The sequence below is a fragment of the Giraffa tippelskirchi genome, chromosome 9 (assembly GCF_054371585.1).
Source record: "Giraffa tippelskirchi isolate mGirTip1 chromosome 9, T2T-mGirTip1v1.2.pri, whole genome shotgun sequence".
In the NCBI taxonomy this organism is placed as follows: Eukaryota; Metazoa; Chordata; class Mammalia; order Artiodactyla; family Giraffidae; genus Giraffa; species Giraffa tippelskirchi.
This window is the reverse complement of record NC_137283.1, coordinates 23,902,357-23,920,833: the sequence shown is the minus strand read 5'-3', so window position 1 is coordinate 23,920,833 and position 18,477 is coordinate 23,902,357. Positions and strand designations below refer to the sequence as shown.

The following is an 18,477-nucleotide window of genomic DNA, read 5'->3' as shown; positions in this document are numbered from 1 at the left end:
ATGGCAGAGGATGAGCTGGTTGGATGGCATCACCGACTCAATGGACATGAGTTTGAGTAAACTCTGGGAGTTGTTGATGGACAGGGAAGCCTTGCATGCTGCAGTCCATGGGATCACAAAGAGTAAACACGACTGAGCAACTGAACTGAACTGACAAAGAACCTGTAATTAGTTGACCCTCGTCTTTAGGTTCACCAAGTCATACTATCTCACGGTTTTAAATGCAAAGATCATTTCAAAGTGGCATTTTATAATATGTCTGAATCCTATTTGCACTTGTCACTTTCAAGGGAATTCAGATTCATCCAATCAGAGAAGACAAAATAATAACTGCCTTCTGATTCCTTCTAAAAAATTTCTAGTGTTCAGATAAAATACATAAATTTTTTTTTCTCAGAAATTATAATTTTTAAGAGGTGATGGTTAGACATCTTTATTTATGGCATATTCATTCCAAAGAGTATTCTTAAGAATGCCCTTGCTGGAAAGATGTTAGGTGTGAGAAATGAAGAAGAACTTGAAATCTCACAAGAAAGCATGTTTTAAACTAGCGATAAAAAAGCTTTCTATGTTTCAAGGTCATTTCACTGTGGAAGGAAACTGATAGAGTCTAATTAGAGTAGAAATGCTATAAAGTCTGCTCAGTAGAGACACACTTGTCTAGCAATGATAGCAGGAAAGAGTCAGAGGGAGTATATAAAATTTTCTCTTATTGATTTACATTTTGTATCACCCAGTGTGTTACATGTATGTTCATATCACCTACAATGTTTTACTCTTAACAGTGATTAAAGCATGCGTTTTCTTCTGCTTAGTTACTCATTATGAGTATTTAAACAAACATTGAATTGTAGATTTAATTCCGTATGAACAGTTCCACTTAACAAAATTCGAAAACATTTACTCAGAAACTGTTATACATAAGTACAATGGCCCTAAAGATGCATACGACATGTATCTTGGGCTTGAAGTACTTATAATTATAAATAATTATGCATCAATATTTTTCTTCTTTTCTTGGAAAGAAAAAAAAAATGAATTTACTGTGTTTGTACCTGTCTTCTAAATGGGATGGTATATAATTCATGTTAGTGTTTATACATATAATATAAATAACCATTGGAATAGTGGAAAAATTTATAATTTTAATGCCTCTTCAAAGTTTGTGTGTGTGTGTCACTAAATATTGAGAACTTGGGAATATACATGTTGTTTAGCTGTCATTATGGCATCTTAATATCTGTTTTTGAATGTCCAAAAGTATACCAAGCATAATGAATGAAGTATTTTCAAATCTATTCTTGTTAAGGAAGTAATATTTTGATCGTGTGGATTTTACTAATAAACAATATTTTGTTCTTAGAAGAACAGTATAGACTTGAATCCCCTGCTTTAAATCTGTGATGTCTGGTACAACACCCATCTCATATTTCTCATTCCATTTATTGACTCAGCTGTCTTTAACTGATAGAGTAGAGAGAAAAAAAAAATTACATAGGTCTTTAAGATGCTCTTTCTCTACCCCTAAAAGAACACCAGTGAAACTAATTCATAAAACCAGAAAATCATCATAGGCATGGACAAATTGGGGTCATTCAGCCTTAAGATGGAGCAAGGAATTCTTTCTATTCTTGTCACATTGTTTGCTTTCTCTCTCTCTCCTAAGAAAAAAAGCAACAAAAATTTCCCTATAGAGTGTTCTGAATGTCCCTTTTACAGACAGGAGGAGAAGCAACTTCATTCAACATCAGTATAACTTATCAGAGGGCCTCTGGTTCTATGCAGGGAAATACTAAATTACATTAAATCCAAATTCAACTCACTCAAGATCTGTCAGATTTACTGCCCATCCATTAATCCCACTAGACTTCATTGTGTTGTCTTATCTTCTAATAATGTTTTTATGAGATTGCCATTGCATACTAGCTTTTTTCTGAGCTACGTGTGCATGGGAGGCAGATTTATTGTTCTTTACGCCTCATGTTAATATTGGTTTAGACTCTTATTCCATGACCCTTTACAGTTAGAGGCAGCCTTCCAAGAAAAGAAAGTAGGTGACTTTGTAAACTGATCTGAAATCTTGTCATGTCCGGAGCCTACAAGTGTTGGGACACTTTATGAGGCATTTGTTGCCTACAGTAGCATTTCAGTTCAAAAGCATGTTCTCTTAATGCCATTTCCCAGTTCAAATGGACTTCAGCTGATCCAGCACATAAGTGGCAGCAGAAGCTTTAAAAATACACTGTAGTGGTTAACAGTGAGGGTTCTAGAGACAGACCATCTGGCTTGAAAACTTGCACTTACAGTTGTGTGATATTGACTGAATTACTTGACTGGTGTTTTCTATATTTAGAGACAATAACAACTCCAAGTTTACAAGTTGTTTAAGAATGATGCAAGTTTATACATGCTTCACACTTTTAATTGTATTGAATACACCAAGCAGTCAATACTTGCTTATTTCTGCTGTTGTAAATCTTCAAGAAGCCATGATAAAAAAAAAAAAAAGAAGAACAAGAAAAACTTCATCATAGTACAAATGAGCAAACAGACTCAAATGTAAAATAACTGATGTGTGTTCAGGCCATTAGAACCCACCTTTAGGAAATATAAATTGGTGCAGCCACTATGGAAAACAGTATAGAAGTTTCTTAAATAACTAAAAATAGAGTTGCCATATAATTCAGCAATCTCACATATATCCTAGATATATATTCAGAGAAAGCTCTAATTTGCAAGTACATGCACCCCAATGCTCATAGCAGCACTGTTTACAATATTCAAGACATGAAAACAACCTAAATGTCATTGACAGATGGATGGATAAAAATGTGAGTCACACACACACACACAATGTAGTATTACTCAGCCATAAACAAGATTGAAATAATGCCATTTGCAGCAACATGGATGGACATAGAAATTATTATACTTAATGAAGCAAATTAGAGAACGATAAGTATCGTATAACCTATATGTGGAATCTAAAATATGATACAAATGAATTTACTTACAAAACAGAAACAGACTTATAGAAATAGAAAACTTTTGGTTACCAAAGGGGAAAGGAGGTGGGGGAGGGATAAATTAAAGGTTTGAGATTAGCACATACACACTACTATATACAAAATAGACAAGCAACAAGTTTCTACTGTATAACACAGGGAAATATATTCAACTTTGTAATAAATCACAATGGGAAAGAATTTTTTTAAATAGAATCCACATTGACTTTCTCCTTCTCTGAAGAAAGTTTGAGTATAGAGGCATTTTTGGCAGACCTGAGTTCAAGTTATAGTCCACTTTGCATTTGTTGTATTTACTTTGAGCAAGTCCCTAAATCTTTCTGTGAGACTCAAAAAAGGCTTAGTAATCCATCCAAGGCCACAGGACTAGTAAGCACAAGAACTTGGATTCAACTCTAATAGATCTTATCCTAAAATCTGTGTTTTATCCTCCAACAACATTATATGGCATGTTGGTACCTATTATTTTGGTCAATGGAGAAGCATGTTAGAAGTCTCAATGCATGTTTATAGCAAATTTAGACAGAGCTCAGACTAGAACTGAACTCACTGAGCAGTCAGTTAAATATTCTTCCCACTAAGATCAGTGATTCTCAACCCTAGCTGTTCATTTTTACCTGGGGAGCTCCCTAAGAATACACTCACCCAAGGCCCCTCTTCAGACTAATTATTTCTTCAAAAGCTCATCTGAGATTAGTTCTTCTTCATTCTAAGGTGCCAGTGCTAAGAACCATGAATCTTGATCCAAACAATACAAAGAGTATCATTCCCCAAAACAGCCACACAACCAGGTCGCTCCCAAATTAATTAAACTCAGATCTGTCCTAACACCCAGATGGCAGTGGTTCTAACCTTACTTCACTCGCTAATAGTTTTGGCTTACTCTGTCTCACATGCATGAGTAGCTGTGAAAAAAATACTAGGGATAATCTTCTCAGGCCCTAATGAACTCTTTACTGACTTCTTATTTCTTTCCTAACTTATATTCCACCTTTGGATTCGTCTTACTGGCAGCCCTCTTGGAGAGCTTCAGTGATTTCTCCCTGCCTACAGACAGGTTAAGTTTCCCTTAAACAAATTATATAGATCTACAAGATCTACATAATTTAGTGTTAAGTGACCTTTCCAAACTTACCTCTGACTACTTCACCTTCGTTTTGTATTCTTTAGTAACAGTTATGATTCCATGGTTTTCTGAAAGTTCACTGTCCAGTCATCTTTTGTGCATGTGTGTGTGTGTTTTACGCTGTTGCTTCTGCCTAGAATGCCTTGCCTTACACTTCTATATAGAGTATTGCATTTACTCCATGATTGAGCCCAAGCTGTTGTCTACATTTCCCATCTTCACTATTTACCCTTGAACATAAAAATCCATTCAAGGGCTTTGAAATACTATTTCCTTGAACCCTGATCCCATTTTCCTGTAAACACTGCCTTTCCAAGTCTTCATAGCTTATCTTCTTAATCTCTCTGATGAAGTTTACCTCTTTGTATATTATGTAATATTTAAATGTAGAGCTTCTTTTGAATTCATCTTTATAACTCACATATGTCAAACCATAATAAATAATGTTATGTAAGTTGCTAGTATATCTTCTCACATCATGACTCAATTTCAGTCCACACAGGTTCACCAGAGTCTAAACCCTAATGATGGAGCATGTGTCTCCGAAATAAGCCACCCAGTATGTCCCATTCTCCAATCCGTGGTGATTTGTTACAGGTTAGTCATAGGAAAAATATTAGGGATTTTCTTGGTATTTAAATCTCTAAGTGTATAGACATAACAAGCTTCTGGTTACCATCTTGAAACAAAGAGGAGAAAAAAAAAACTGTTTCAAGCAAAATTAAGAGATGGAGCAATATTATATACTAGGGACATGTTTGAGACCTCTATGTCCAAATAGATCTAAAGCTAGACCTACCTCTGGACCTTCCAGTTATAAAGTATAAACCAATTCAAGTTAGGTCGTTCGTACCTTGAAACACTAATTTAAGGCATTCACTGTTAAATAACCAATCATCAAAAATATATTATCCATTTAACACCATTAAAATGGAGTTGAAGGAGTACACTCAACCAACTCCTTTGGTCTAACTTGACTAAATTTTTATTTTTTTTCAAATTTTGCTTCTTACCTCAGCTTAAAAGCTGTAGTCCACTAAAATTTACCTGACATAAGGCTACAGAACACACAAAAGTATAGAAAAGACACTCACATCCCTCTGTTCTGTCAGCCCAGTGCAGTAGGGAGTATGTTCTCCTCATCTAGTTTAATTTTGCAATGTAGTATTTTCTACATTCTCCTCCAATCCACTTAATTGTAAATCAGGATAGTCAATAAGGCTCAGAAAAAGATCAAAGATAAAAGAAGAAAAAAGAGAAACCTTCATGTTCAGATCGTGCTCCTTATCTTTAAGACACCTTGAAGCCTTTTCAGGTCAGAGGAAAGGACCCATCAGACTATTACAGGGTTACCACATTTTGGGTACAAAGTGACTGTTGCTTACCCTGAGTCCATCATCTGTCTGAGGATGACAGCAAGTATTGTTTTTTTCACTTTCAAATGCAAGGCTAATATGGTGATAACACTGTTAACACTGTGAGGCAATGTGAAGGGCTTAAGGGCACAAGGGACACAATATTGCTTGTGGAATTCCGGAGGGCAGGAGAAATACGTGGGTGGAAAGCTGTTATAGGATCACAGAAGGGAAACTGAGGAGTTCTATAGCACCATCAAGGAGGTACCAAGCTCTAGATATATTTGCCAGGTGCTCAGTCATGTCCAACTCAATTTGACCCCTAGGACAGTAGTCTGCCAGGTACCTCTGTCCATGGAATTTTCCAAGCAAGAATACTGGGGTGGGTTGACATTTCCTACTCCAGGAGATCTTGCTGACCCAGGGATCGAACCTGTGTCTCCTGCCTTGCAGGCAGATTATTTACCCGCTGAGCCACTGGGGAAGCCTCTAGTATATTTACCACACAGTAAAAAAAAAACTTAGGGGGGAAAAAGATAATGATGGTTGTAAAGGTGAAGAGGATGAAAAAATGTAGATTGCCTGAAACAGCATCTTTGATTTGAATACTAGCTCTAACCTTTATTTTAGTCAGTGATAGGATCATCCTCAAACTGTCTGAAATTTCTTTTATGAATTAATAATGGTCATGCTGAAGCTATTTTAACAATCACACAATTATCCACTCAACAAGTACCTTTTGATCGCATACTATCCATGTACTGGTGGTATAGACAGATATTGGGGATTTGTTAAAAAGAAAGCTACTGTTGCTTAGAACTTGAAATGTCAGTTCAATTATTGTGAGGACTTTAATGGTGCCAAGAAACCCACCACTCTCAGCTAAAGAGATATGTATGATTGATCTAAAATGTGGTCTTTGAAGGTGTTAGCAAAGGAACATATAGGTTGTGAATGCCTGGGGTCTGGTGTGATGCTCACCAGCAACTTGCAAGAGAAACATTTTCAGGCCCAGAAAAATGTCATAGAAGTTGCCAAAAGGATATGAAATCAATTACATAAATGGTGAAATATAACTTGTCATTGTACTTGTTTTTGCCAATGTTATAGACTGTTAAATTTTTGTCCATATAGAAAAGTGAAGAAAATCTGTGAGTGATATCTTCTATAGTGATACTCCTTTAAACATTTTTGATTATCATTGGTAGGAAAAAAGTGGATACTTCTTACTACAAACAGGAAAGAAATGAAAGAGGTAAACCTGACAGGTTTACAGGTGTCAATAAAACATGCTAGGCTTCTTTATCTTGGACAATGATTATTTCAGGAAAATTAGTGTGGAATTGTCTGAGATTTATCTGGGTGTTTGATAACCATTATAGGAGCAACACTCACATTTATTAATGCAATTGTTTTGTTACATACAAGCTCTTTGCTTCCTTCATTTTTTCCCTTTCATTAAATTGACAACAATGTTTGTGTGTGTTTCTGTCTAGACAGATAAAATAAATAGATATATAATTGCATGTGCATAGATAGAAGTATAGACACAAATATGAATAGATTAAAATGTCAGCCAGTCTCAGAAAACAGGAAGGACAGAGGTTACTTAGGACTAGATCAGAATTTAAAAGGTTAAGTAGCATGTCCACTAGGAAGTAAGTAGTGGCAGTAACCAGAAACTGAGTAACCAGAAACTGAGAACACTTAGGAAGAGATGCCTCCAAAAAAGTAGACTGACTGCTGTCTCTCACTCTTCAAACTGATTGTGATTTGCCCTCTAGTGTTCAGTTACACGTTACTTTACCCAGAGATAAATAACTGCTGAATATTCTAACACGTGATTCTTCTCTGCACCCACACATCTGGAAGTTCCGCTTCCAATGGCGGTCTCAGCGATCTGGGTTTGGATTAACATAAAAAGCCCCCCACATTTAAAAACATAGAAGTCCATGGTTCTGCCTCAGTACTCTTCAGCCTAGAGTAGGCCATGCAATTTTGCTACTGACTTTTCTAAGTTGCAAGGCTTAACTTTTTCTTGAACTAGAATGAAACTTCCAATTCCAGGTACATGTTAAAACACTTAAAAACTACAAGATAAAAAAAAAACAAAAAAAAAACTACAAGATAGATGGGTGGGTTGTGGTTACATGATGTTCACTGTGAAATTCAACTTCACTAAAATTTGAAGTCTTTCATAATAAAACACTGGGAAAAATAAACAAGATGGCTTTTTAAAAATTAATTCTTGTGTCACTATTTCTCTGTCTGTAATAGGGCAAGGAAAATGGCAAATTCTGAGCCATGTCATTAAGAAATGGATATAATAAAATCCCTGCCACACTGAAATACTTAATAATTTTAATAAAAGCTGTGTGCATGATTTATTATGATAATAATAATTATTACCTTCCATCTATTAAGCTGTACTATGTGCCAGTCATCTGCATGCATTATCTAATTTAATTCTGCAATCACTTTACGAAGTAGGTATTGTAATTCTAATTTATTTACAAATGAGCTAGCTAAGACTCAGGGAGGTGAAAAAACTTGCCCAGTGCATTCAGACTAATCAGAAGAGCTGGGTTTCGAGCCCACATCCTATGTCCCATTAGGTACAGCATTATTTAAAAAAATACTTTCATATGATGCAGTAACAAGACATTTTTCTGTATATAAATGTGAATAAGAGATATTGGGGGTAATACTGCTGGGACCTGCCAAACAATGACAAGAGAGGAGACTCCAGCAAGTATTTGAATCAACGATTGTATTTGAAATCTGCCAACCACTAAATAAACATCAAAGGCAGCTGCAGCCACCAGATGTGTTCTTTGTTTCTTCACCTGCTAGCCTGTTCCCTGCCCAGGAAGAATGGAGCAATGTCTGGACTAAAAGGCTATCATTGTGGCCCATTCACTCGTTGGCCTTTGTATAAACACTGCCAGCAGTACATCACTTAGAATGGAGCACAGCCGAGATTTCTATAACAGAAACATCAATCAATTAAATCCAGGAGTAAGCCAGCAAGCACATTTCACTGAGATTGCCAGCCAGCAATCATCACATAGATCATCAGATAATAATGGTTCTTGACAAAAAGAAAAAGAAAACTAGTCTAGCTGTGAGCAACTGACTGAAGGGGCAAGGTCTTTTTTTTTCTCCACCTGTTAGCTACGGGTATACTAGAATCTTCTCTTGCTTTCAATTCCATTACTCATATTACAGCTACAATTCATAGAATGAATTTTAAAATTCATTACTGCATGAATGGTGTGATTTTATCCTTTCAGTTTCTTTTGCTTTAAGGCAGGATTTTTTTTCCTTATTTTTTAACTTAATAGACACCTTGTTTCATCATTTGGACTGGAATCATTTGCCCCATACCTGTTATCTCCCAAAGTAGTCCAATAAAAATATTGATGTGCTTCTAACTTACATAGTGATAAAAATATGCATGTCGTTGGGAAGCCTCTATAATATACCTAGTATAATAACTAGCATTTCTTGAGAATTTTCTGTCATGTGTACTAGTTGCCCAGTTGTGTCTGACTCTTTGTGATCCCACAGACTGTAGCCCGCCAGGCTCCTCTGTCCATGGAATTCTCTAAGTAAGAATATTGGAGTGGACTTGCATGACCTTCCCCCATGGGATCTTCCTATCCAGGGTCTCCTGCATTGCAGGCAGATTCTTTACCCTCTGAGTCACCAGGAAAAAGTCATGCACTATTTAAAACAATTTATGTAACACACACACTCAGAATGGTTAAGTAACCTGCCCAAGATCACAGAGCAAGAGGTGGACCTAAATGTGAATCTAGACAACAGGGCTCCAGATCCTACTCTCTAAACACAGTGATGAGTGATAACATAGTGACAGGTTTTGAATATCAAACATATATCAACTGTGTATTCACCCACTTATTAACTTTTAAAAATTGTTAAAATTTTTGAAAGCATGAGTAAACCCTTTTCATATTAACATGGTATCAATATGTTGAAAAACTGTTTGAAAAACCTTATTTGTTTAGGTCTAACCTTTGTGTTTGAAAAAGTCACCCTATGACAAAATGAGCCCTTTGAAAAATATAAGAGAGGAAGGAATAAGAGATTTCATTTTAGTCACTGTCCACTTTAGAATGACAGAAAAACTTGAATTTCACTACAATGGAGAATTACTTGCTGCCAATTGCAAATGTCTCAATTACTGAGCAATTCTTGGTAAATTAGACATATTCAAAAGTTTCTCCATGGGCATGTAATCCTGATCAACAATAATGGCATCTCTAATTGCTCCCCAAATTCTCTACACCAAGCATAAACAGGGAAAATATCAGGAAATACCTTTTGGTGTTACCTACATCAGTGGCAGTGGAGACAGCAAAATAGTCGCTGCCAATCGATTCTGGTTCAGAATTTAGGGTTATTTCATTTACAAGCATCAAAAAACCAACTCAGACTATCTAACCAAAAAACCAAACTATTGAGCCACATAAGTAAAGATTGTAGAAGCATCTGATTTTAGGCAACACTAGATCCAGACACACAAAAATGTCATTAGAAATCACCCTCAAGCCTACTTCTATTTGAGTTAACTGTATTTTCAGAACATTCTCCATGGAATCAAGAGGAAAAAAAAAAGCACCCTTTATAAAATAATATTTTGACTAAAGGAAGGCAGAGATGCAGGTCAGGATGTATGAGCAGATGTGAGTACCCCATGATTTCTTGATTGACAACAGGCTCTTATTGATAAGAGCCTCTTGATGAAAGTGAAAGAGAAGAGTGAAAAAGTTGGCTTAAAGCTCAACACTCAAAAAAATGAACATCATGGCATCTGGTCCCATCACTTCATAGCAAATAGAGGGGGAAACAATGGAAACAGTGAGAGACTTTATTTTGAGGGGCTCCAAAATCACCACGTATGGTAACTACAGTCATGAAATTAAAAGACGCTTGCTCCTTGGAAGAAAAGCTATGAGCAACCTAGACAGCATGTTAAAAAGCAGAGATATTACTTTGCCAACAAAGGTCCATCTAGTCAAAAGTATGGTTTTTCCAGTAGTCAAGTATGGATGTGAGAGTTGGATGATAAAGAAAGCTGAGCACTGAAGAATTGATGCCTTTGAACTGTGGTGTTGGCGAAGACTCTTGAGAGTCCCTTGGACAGCAAGGAGATCCAACTAGTCCATCCTAAAGGAGATCATTGGAAGGACTGATGCTGAAACTGAATCTATAATACTTTGGCCACCTGATGAGAAGAACTGACTCATTGGAAAAGCCCCTGATGCTGGGAAAGATTGAGCAGGAGGAGAAGGGGACGGCAGAGGATGAGATTCTTGGATGGCATCACCAACTCGATGGACATGAGTTTGGTAAACTCCGGGATTTGGTGATGGACAGGAAAGCCTGGCGAGCTGCAGTTTGTGGGGTCACAAAGAGTCAGACATGACTGAGCAACTGAACTGAACTCAACAGCCTTATTTGGGGAGATCACTGGTTATCAGGGCTGGATACTCTTCACAAGTTGGGTGTTATAAATATGTTTGTCTCATCTTACAACTCTCACCTTGGTGTTCTTTATATCATAAACACTAGCATACATGTGGTCACTCAACCCAGAACCTTTGTGCCATTCCTCACTCTCATCAAGCCCTTTATTTCTTAAATATTTTTCAAATCAACCCATTTATCCCTACTATTGGTTCTCTCAGTTGGACAGCAACAGAGGTGTTTAATTAGTCTCTCTGACTCATGACCTAGCCCTTTAAATCCATCTTCTATGCAGTTGACAATGTAATCTGTTTAAAACATAAACTGTGCCATGCTACTTCCCTGTTTTAACACCATCAAGGGCTTTCATATGTTGTCAGAATAATATCCAAGGGCTTTGGCCTGCTGTACAGGGATAGCATGCATTTCTATAATTTTGCTGCACTAAATGGTAGCCACTAGCTAAACATAATAATTTAGATTGAAATTAATTAAAATCAAATAAAATTAAAAATTTCTTCAGCTCACTAAACATGTTTCAAGTGCTCAAAAACCACATGTGGCTACTGGTTATGTATCTACATCAGACAATACAAATATAGAAAATTTCCATCATTATAGAAAGTTAGAACATAAAGTATTGCTGTTTTGTGGCCGCATATCTATTCACTGTTCAACTGCTGTCTAAACATAATGCTGAACCACTTGGAGGAACTGAGTGAGTCATACATATTCATGCCTCTGTAGCTTTGCTCATCCTAGTTCTGCTTGAAATGCTCTTCACGTATCCTTACATAGTAACCACTATACATCCTGGAAGACACAGCTCAGATGTTGCCTTCTTTGCTGTGCTTAGTTGCTCAATCATGTCCAGCTCTTTGGGACTGTAGCCCGCCAGGCTTCTCTGCCCATGAAGATTCTCCAAGCAAGAATACTGCAGTGGGTTGCCATGCCTTCCTTCAGGGAATCTTCCCAACCCTGATATCAAACCCAGGTCTCCCTTATTCCAGGCAGTTTCTTTACCGTCTAAGCCACCAGAGAAGCTGAATATGAACTATGGGGTTCAGCTAAGTGCTTTCAAGGCATTCTGTGCCTATTTGTATCTTACAATGCAAAGGTAAAATTATCCTGTTTGTTGATAACAGGCTCTTACTGATAAGGACTGTTTTGACTTCCTATATGACAGTATGTGACATATTCAGGATTGTTTGACTTCCTGTATGACAGTAAACTTTTTGAAGTCAAAAGGTCTGATTCTTTGTTGTTCTCTCAGCACCAGGCACAGTGTGGGACATGTAGGAAGAAATCTAGATCATTGGCTAAAATGTAATAAGTCATGTAAAGAAGAAAGGCAATCATTTGACTTGTTAAACAAAATACTCACTTCAATTTTTTTAAATTAACGTAAGTAATATATATCCCTGACCTTTTCTGGCTGGTTTTCTCTGGTTTTGACATAACCCCAGCTCACCTCTAACATCATACTTCAACCTCAGTTCACTTTCCCTTCAGAATTGATTCCCAAGTCTATCTACTCAACATCGGCAGAAGGAGTAGACGCTCAAGAATAATCTAAAATGAGTGTCTTTTCCAGGAATAAAAATAAAGAGAGTTTAATGAATTGCTGAAGGTTTCTTGAAAGTGTTCAAAAATTCTTCAGAATAATTTTACTTAGAGATAATATATCTTCTTTATGTGAATCTCTGATGGGCTTTCCAGGTGTTGCTAGTGGTAAAAAAAAAAAAAAAAAAAAAACAAACACCTGCCAATGCAGAAGACATAGAGACACAGGTTCAACCCCTGGGTTGGGAAGATCCCCTGGAGGAGGGCATGGCATCCCACTCCAGTGATCTTGTCTGGAAAATCTCATGGACAGAAGAGCCTGATGGGCTATACATAGTCCATCAGGCTGCAAAGAGTCAGACACGACTAAAGCTACTAAGCGCACAAGCACTGATGGATATAGTATTAACAAAAAGAAAACAGACCTCACACCTCCAGAGATACACGCATTTTTCACTTGAAACCTGATGAGAAAAATCAGAATTTAAACTTGGAATTGTTTTGTCCCTTTGGTGTTGAGATTTCACACCTGCCTTGATACAGATAGGTACTCCTTCCAGAAAATGATACCTGCCTATTTCTCCTTCCATTTCCCTTCTAGGAGAACCCAGGATGAAGGTGGTATTCCAAAGTGACCCCGCAGAGTTGTAGGATGAGTTTAGGTCAATTTTACATGATTTAGAACCTAATATTCCAGCAACACAGTTAAACATGTTGCATGTCAGTCTTTAAATTGCATCTAAATCTTTTGTTCTTTGACATTTAGCATCATTCTGTTTCAGTAAAGGTTGTCACCTTCTTTTGCAATGACTTTCTGACCTGTCTTTAAAGTCAGCAGTCCAATCAGTCTCTACTGACATACAGAGAATAGTGACATATTGACTTTTACAAAAGATGAATCAAAAGGTGACAGAACATGAACAGATGGAACCTTAGCATTGAATTTTCCATATAAATGCAAGTGTCAGCTAAACAAAGAAAAAGACTCCCTTTACATAGTCAGTGCAGGTGCTCTGTCCACATAGCATCTGAGCATTAATGCATAGGGCTGGTGATCCCATGGAATTGTGGGTATTCTTTTTTTTTAAATATAAAGTTGAATTTTACTCCCAACACTGGCTTATCTTAACCAGCAACATAGTTGGAAAAGTTGATCTTTAAAAATCACTGTCTTCATTTTGTAATTTCAGCTATGAGGAAAGACTCAGCAAAGGTAAGATTGGGAAGGGAACACTGTTTTTGCTTAGTTTTGTTTTCTTAATATTAAAAATCTTTCGTAAAATATTTTTTTAAAAAATACATGCATGCCCTGTTTTGTGCTCATGTGTGCTCTGTCGTGTCTGTCTCTTTGAGACTCTTTGGAACATAGCCCACTAGGCTCCTCTGTCCGTGGGATTTTTCAGGCGACAATACTGACCCAGGGTGAACTCATGTCTCCTGAATCTCCTGCATTGCAGGCGGTTTCTTTATATCTGAGCCATCAGCACTTTCATGAAAATTTTTTTAAATTAAAAAATGACTCTGTTAGAGGAAATCAGTGGAAGGTCATGGTAGAAATTATTATTATTTACAAATATTTGCTTCCAATTCCTGCCCTATCGGCTACAAATTTGAGCATGCCATTTGATTTGACCAATGAATGTTTTAGAACCAACATGTGGATCGATTCTTTCTCTTCTGTCATGACATGTAATGCTGTGTCCAGACTGAGGTTATTTCGTTAGCTTAAGTCTCAGATATGTAGCAAGTAACTGACTTCTGTCATTTTAGGTTTCATGTTTTGTTGCCATAGCAAAAATTACTTTATTCTAACCCATACAGAGATGAAATAGAAATTCATCATATATTAACTAAAGCAACAAAGGGGGTACATTGTGAAGGTAAGCAAGTAATTAATTAATATCTGAGAATTTACATCATATAATTTGCATTCGTTTTACTGTATTTCCATTTTGGTATAAGGTATATCGTGTCTCTTGTTATTTGGAACAAATTCATACCACTGTCACAGAAGGAAATTATTTAAACAGGTAAGTTTTAAATTGAATCAGGTACTTTCTTTCCATAACCTATGAGAGATCTGTAATCCTAATATATGAACATCTCTGATCATTTCTCAAGTTTCCTCAGATTTTCAGTTAATTGCTCAAATTTTCACTGTATTACACAGTATCCTCTTTTGGATAGAGATAGAAAGATTTCTATTTTCTCTTTTATACTTTGTTTTATACATTCATTAAGAACTTAAACTTAGTTTCCAACAACAATTTAATTACTACTTAATTAACTATAGTTTACATTTTAAAAGAATGGTGTTTTGACATTTGGAGTGTTCTCAACTAACTTCTAAGTTTACTTAAGGTAGAGAATATAAATTTTAATTCCTGCATTGGGTCTCACAGTTTCAAACACAATTGCTTGGCACAAAGTAAACACTTAATAAACATTTGCTTAATGGATTATGTCTTAGTCTCCACTAAGCATATGGAAATTCATGTTTATTTACACACAAAATGCCATTTCTAACTCATGTGTTACCTACCTTGTGAATTATTCATAGGCTAGTTGACCCTTCTTTCCATCATGAATCTGAGTCATCTGACTTCACCATCATGTGATGTGACCTGGGAATGAAATTAGTTTTAACACCAACCCATGAAGAATATAAATATGAAAGTAAAAAATCCCAAAACTGAATGTCAGTAACTTATTCTTTTCTAGGTCCATGCATTATCTCAGCTACATTTTCCTTTATTAGCTTATAGATTGTAAAATTATAATGTGAAAAGGAGAAAAGGAGAGTATTTCATCCAGTACCTCATTTTGTGGATGAGGTGACGTGACTTGCTTGGAGTCACATATGGCACAAGTGGTAAAGCATCTGCCTACCAATGAGGGAGGTACAAGAGACACAGGTTCAATTCCTGAGTTAGGAAGATCCCCTGGAGTAGGAAATGGCAACCCACTCCAGGATTCCTGCCTGGGAAATTCCTTTGAGAGAGGAGTCTGGCAGGCTACAGTCCATGAGGTCGGAAAGAGTGAGACAAGACTGAGTACACACACACAAACACACACACACACAACCTAATAATGGTAGCAGAAGTACAGAAACCAGTACCATTAGACACCATTACACGAATACTCCACCTTAAGAGTACAGTCTTTTAAGATTTGGATGTCATTTCTGACATCTTTTGTGTGTCATGCCTCAACCTAATGTCCGACTGTTTCCGACCCTATGGAAATGTAGCCTGCCAGGCTCCTCTGTCCGTGGATTCTTAGGCAAGAATATTGGAGTGAGTTGCCATATTGTCCTCCAGGGGATCTTCCTGACTCAGGGATCGAATCCTTGTCTCCTGCATTGCAGGCAGATTCTTTACCCACTGAGCCACCTGGGAAGCCTGAAGTGCTGGATACTGGGCAACAAATATAGTTTTTTTTATAAATATATTTCTACTAAATTTTCCTTATATTTCTTCTTCCAGTGTTCTATAAGAATAGAGTAAATCAAGCAGGTAAAATGCCCTGATCAAAATCATATGTTCAGGAGGATTGGGGACAGCTAGAATTATTCTAACCAGCTGTGATGAAGTTGTCTATATTATTAAATTAATTTTAAGACTCATTAAGTATTAAGATATTCAAATTCCATGATAACATGTTCAAAGTTGATAAACTATTGACCTTCATTAGCTAATTGTTTGATGCACTATTTATGGAAGCCTGTTATTTATCCAGAAATTCAGTTTTTATTGCATTTTCTCTTTCTTACTTACTGTCACATTTTAATGAATATTACTTCCTATTGTTAGGCTTGTTCATGTTTGAAAAAGGGTGAGAGGAGGAGGACTCTTTTGTTCCTTTAATTAATCTGTTTCCTGAGGTTCATTAGCTGGCAATTCTTTCCTGTTAGATCAATGGCAAAATAATAATCTGCAGTCATTTTTGCTTTGAGCAATAATGTGCACATCCCTCTTGAAAAGAATCCATTGTGCCCACTGGAAACTTTGGTCAGTAGTTTTAATTGCATCTTCATCAGATTTTCGTATTGCTGAGCTCTGTTTTGATGACCAAGACAACATAGAAACAGTTTAGCATATGTGACATCACAGTCTGTGAAACTGGTAACAGACTGCATGTTAGTTTCAGTGTTCTTTCCATACAGGTCTAGCAATAAGAAAAAGAATGTTAGCTCTTTAATAATTGAACATATGTTTAATATTTAAAGAGCCAGTTCCTTCCAGTTGTTAAGCTAATATTAAAGTAGGATAGAAGCAGGCTACTTACTGGCAACTGACCATCTTACAAACATCTTTTGAAGTTCAGCGTAGCAATGGTATAGACTGCCAAGCTCAGGCTGGAGGGTATTACTTCTAAAAACCAGAACCAGAGACAATGCAGAAACTTTCTTTTTGTAATTATAAACATGTATAAAATCTGTATGTATTGAAACTATAGTAGAACTTGTGATTTTTTTTAATCTCATATTTTATGACTTTACATTCTTTATGGCTATTAAATGCAGGAATAACTTTCCTGAAAGTGAAATAGAAAACAGGGCAGTATTTTCAGTATATTATGTGTTGGGAATTATTTCACTTGTTGTTCAGTTCAGTCGCTCAGTTGTGTCTGACTCTGTGACCCTATGGATGGCAGCATGCCAGGCTTCCCTGTCCTTCACCAACTCCCGGGGCTTGCTCAAACTCATGTTCATCGAGTTGGTGACGCCATCTTATCATCTCATCCTCTGTCGTCCCCTTCTCCTCCTGCCTTCAATTCTTCCCAGCATCAGGGTCTTTTCCAACAAGTCAGTTCTTCACATCAGGTAGCCAAAGTATTAGAGTTTCAGCTTCAGCACCAGACCTTCACTTGTAACTTATGCTCAAAATACAAAAAAGATCAGTGCCTACTTAAATATTTGTTATCCCAGAGCCTCCTTTTATTGTCCATGGTAACTTAACAATTTAGGGGTAAGGAAAGGACTCATAGTTTGGTGAGTATTGGCAGTGCTTATATCCTGAGACGTCACTTTAGTAACCCCACTGCATCTTCCACATGATCTGGTAATTTCTTGTTAATGCACTGGAGACCCTCAGTTTACTCAATCACAAGGTATTTTGTAACATAACAGTTAATTTCACATATTTCATAAAGATATTTGACCACTTCTGCTGAAGCTTCCTTTCAACTGAATAAAAAAATCTTAGGGTTAAAAACATATTTCCTCCTAAAATATCTGTTCTTGACATTTCTGTTCTAAAGGGTTTTTTTGGTTGTTGTTTTGTTTTGTTTTTTAAAGACCAAGGTGATTTTTAATTTCGCTTTGTTTGATTCAGGCCCTATCTCCTCCACTAAGGATTTTAGATGATCACCACACAGCTTAAAATTTCCAAATAGACTTGAATTTTCTTGGTATGGTCCTGTTTAGCTTTGCATAAGGAAATTATGTTTTGTTCTTGATTGGCATTTCAAGCCAATCTTGAGAAAATAAAGATCATTTAAAATTTTTAAAACAAGTCAAAGTGTATGCTCCAGACCCAGGAAATCTGATTCTGTAAGTGCCGAGTAAGGCCTCATCATAATACATTTTATTTCAAGTATTCATTCTACTATCTACTGTTGTTTGAGAACCAGTGTTACAGACTAATAGTTGGAGATAAATTTCATCTTTATTTTTGTTCTCTTAATCATGTGAACATAAAAATATAAAATCACTCATCAACTATTTCATGAAAAGAATGAGATAGCAGAGATTTTAAGAAATTTATCTAAAGATAAGTTAGATAAAATAGATAAGATTTATTATGTGATAGGGCCATATGACCCATGGCCTTTTTTGTTTATTTAGTACACATTGCTCTAAAGACTACAATGGTGAACTTTATTTCTTGGCAATCCTTCTTAGTATTGCAGT

The 18,477-nt window shown here is 36.5% G+C and overlaps 1 protein-coding gene across 13 annotated transcripts in view; it reads right to left on the bottom strand.

The window, feature by feature from the left end:
* The window catches only part of LOC145520800 (uncharacterized), a 319,869-nt gene that overhangs the window by 286,755 nt on the left and 14,637 nt on the right, over nucleotides 1-18,477 (bottom strand). For 11 of the 13 annotated variants that reach the window (XM_081528244.1, XM_081528245.1, XM_081528246.1 and 8 more), the window contains exon 3: nucleotides 15,106-15,187. The gene's annotated coding sequence lies outside the window, so the exon portion shown is untranslated. Of the gene's footprint in view, nucleotides 1-15,105; nucleotides 15,188-16,850; nucleotides 16,937-18,477 lie in introns of all 13 variants that reach the window. The other 2 variants (XM_081528241.1, XM_081528233.1) reach the window with 1 other exon arrangement.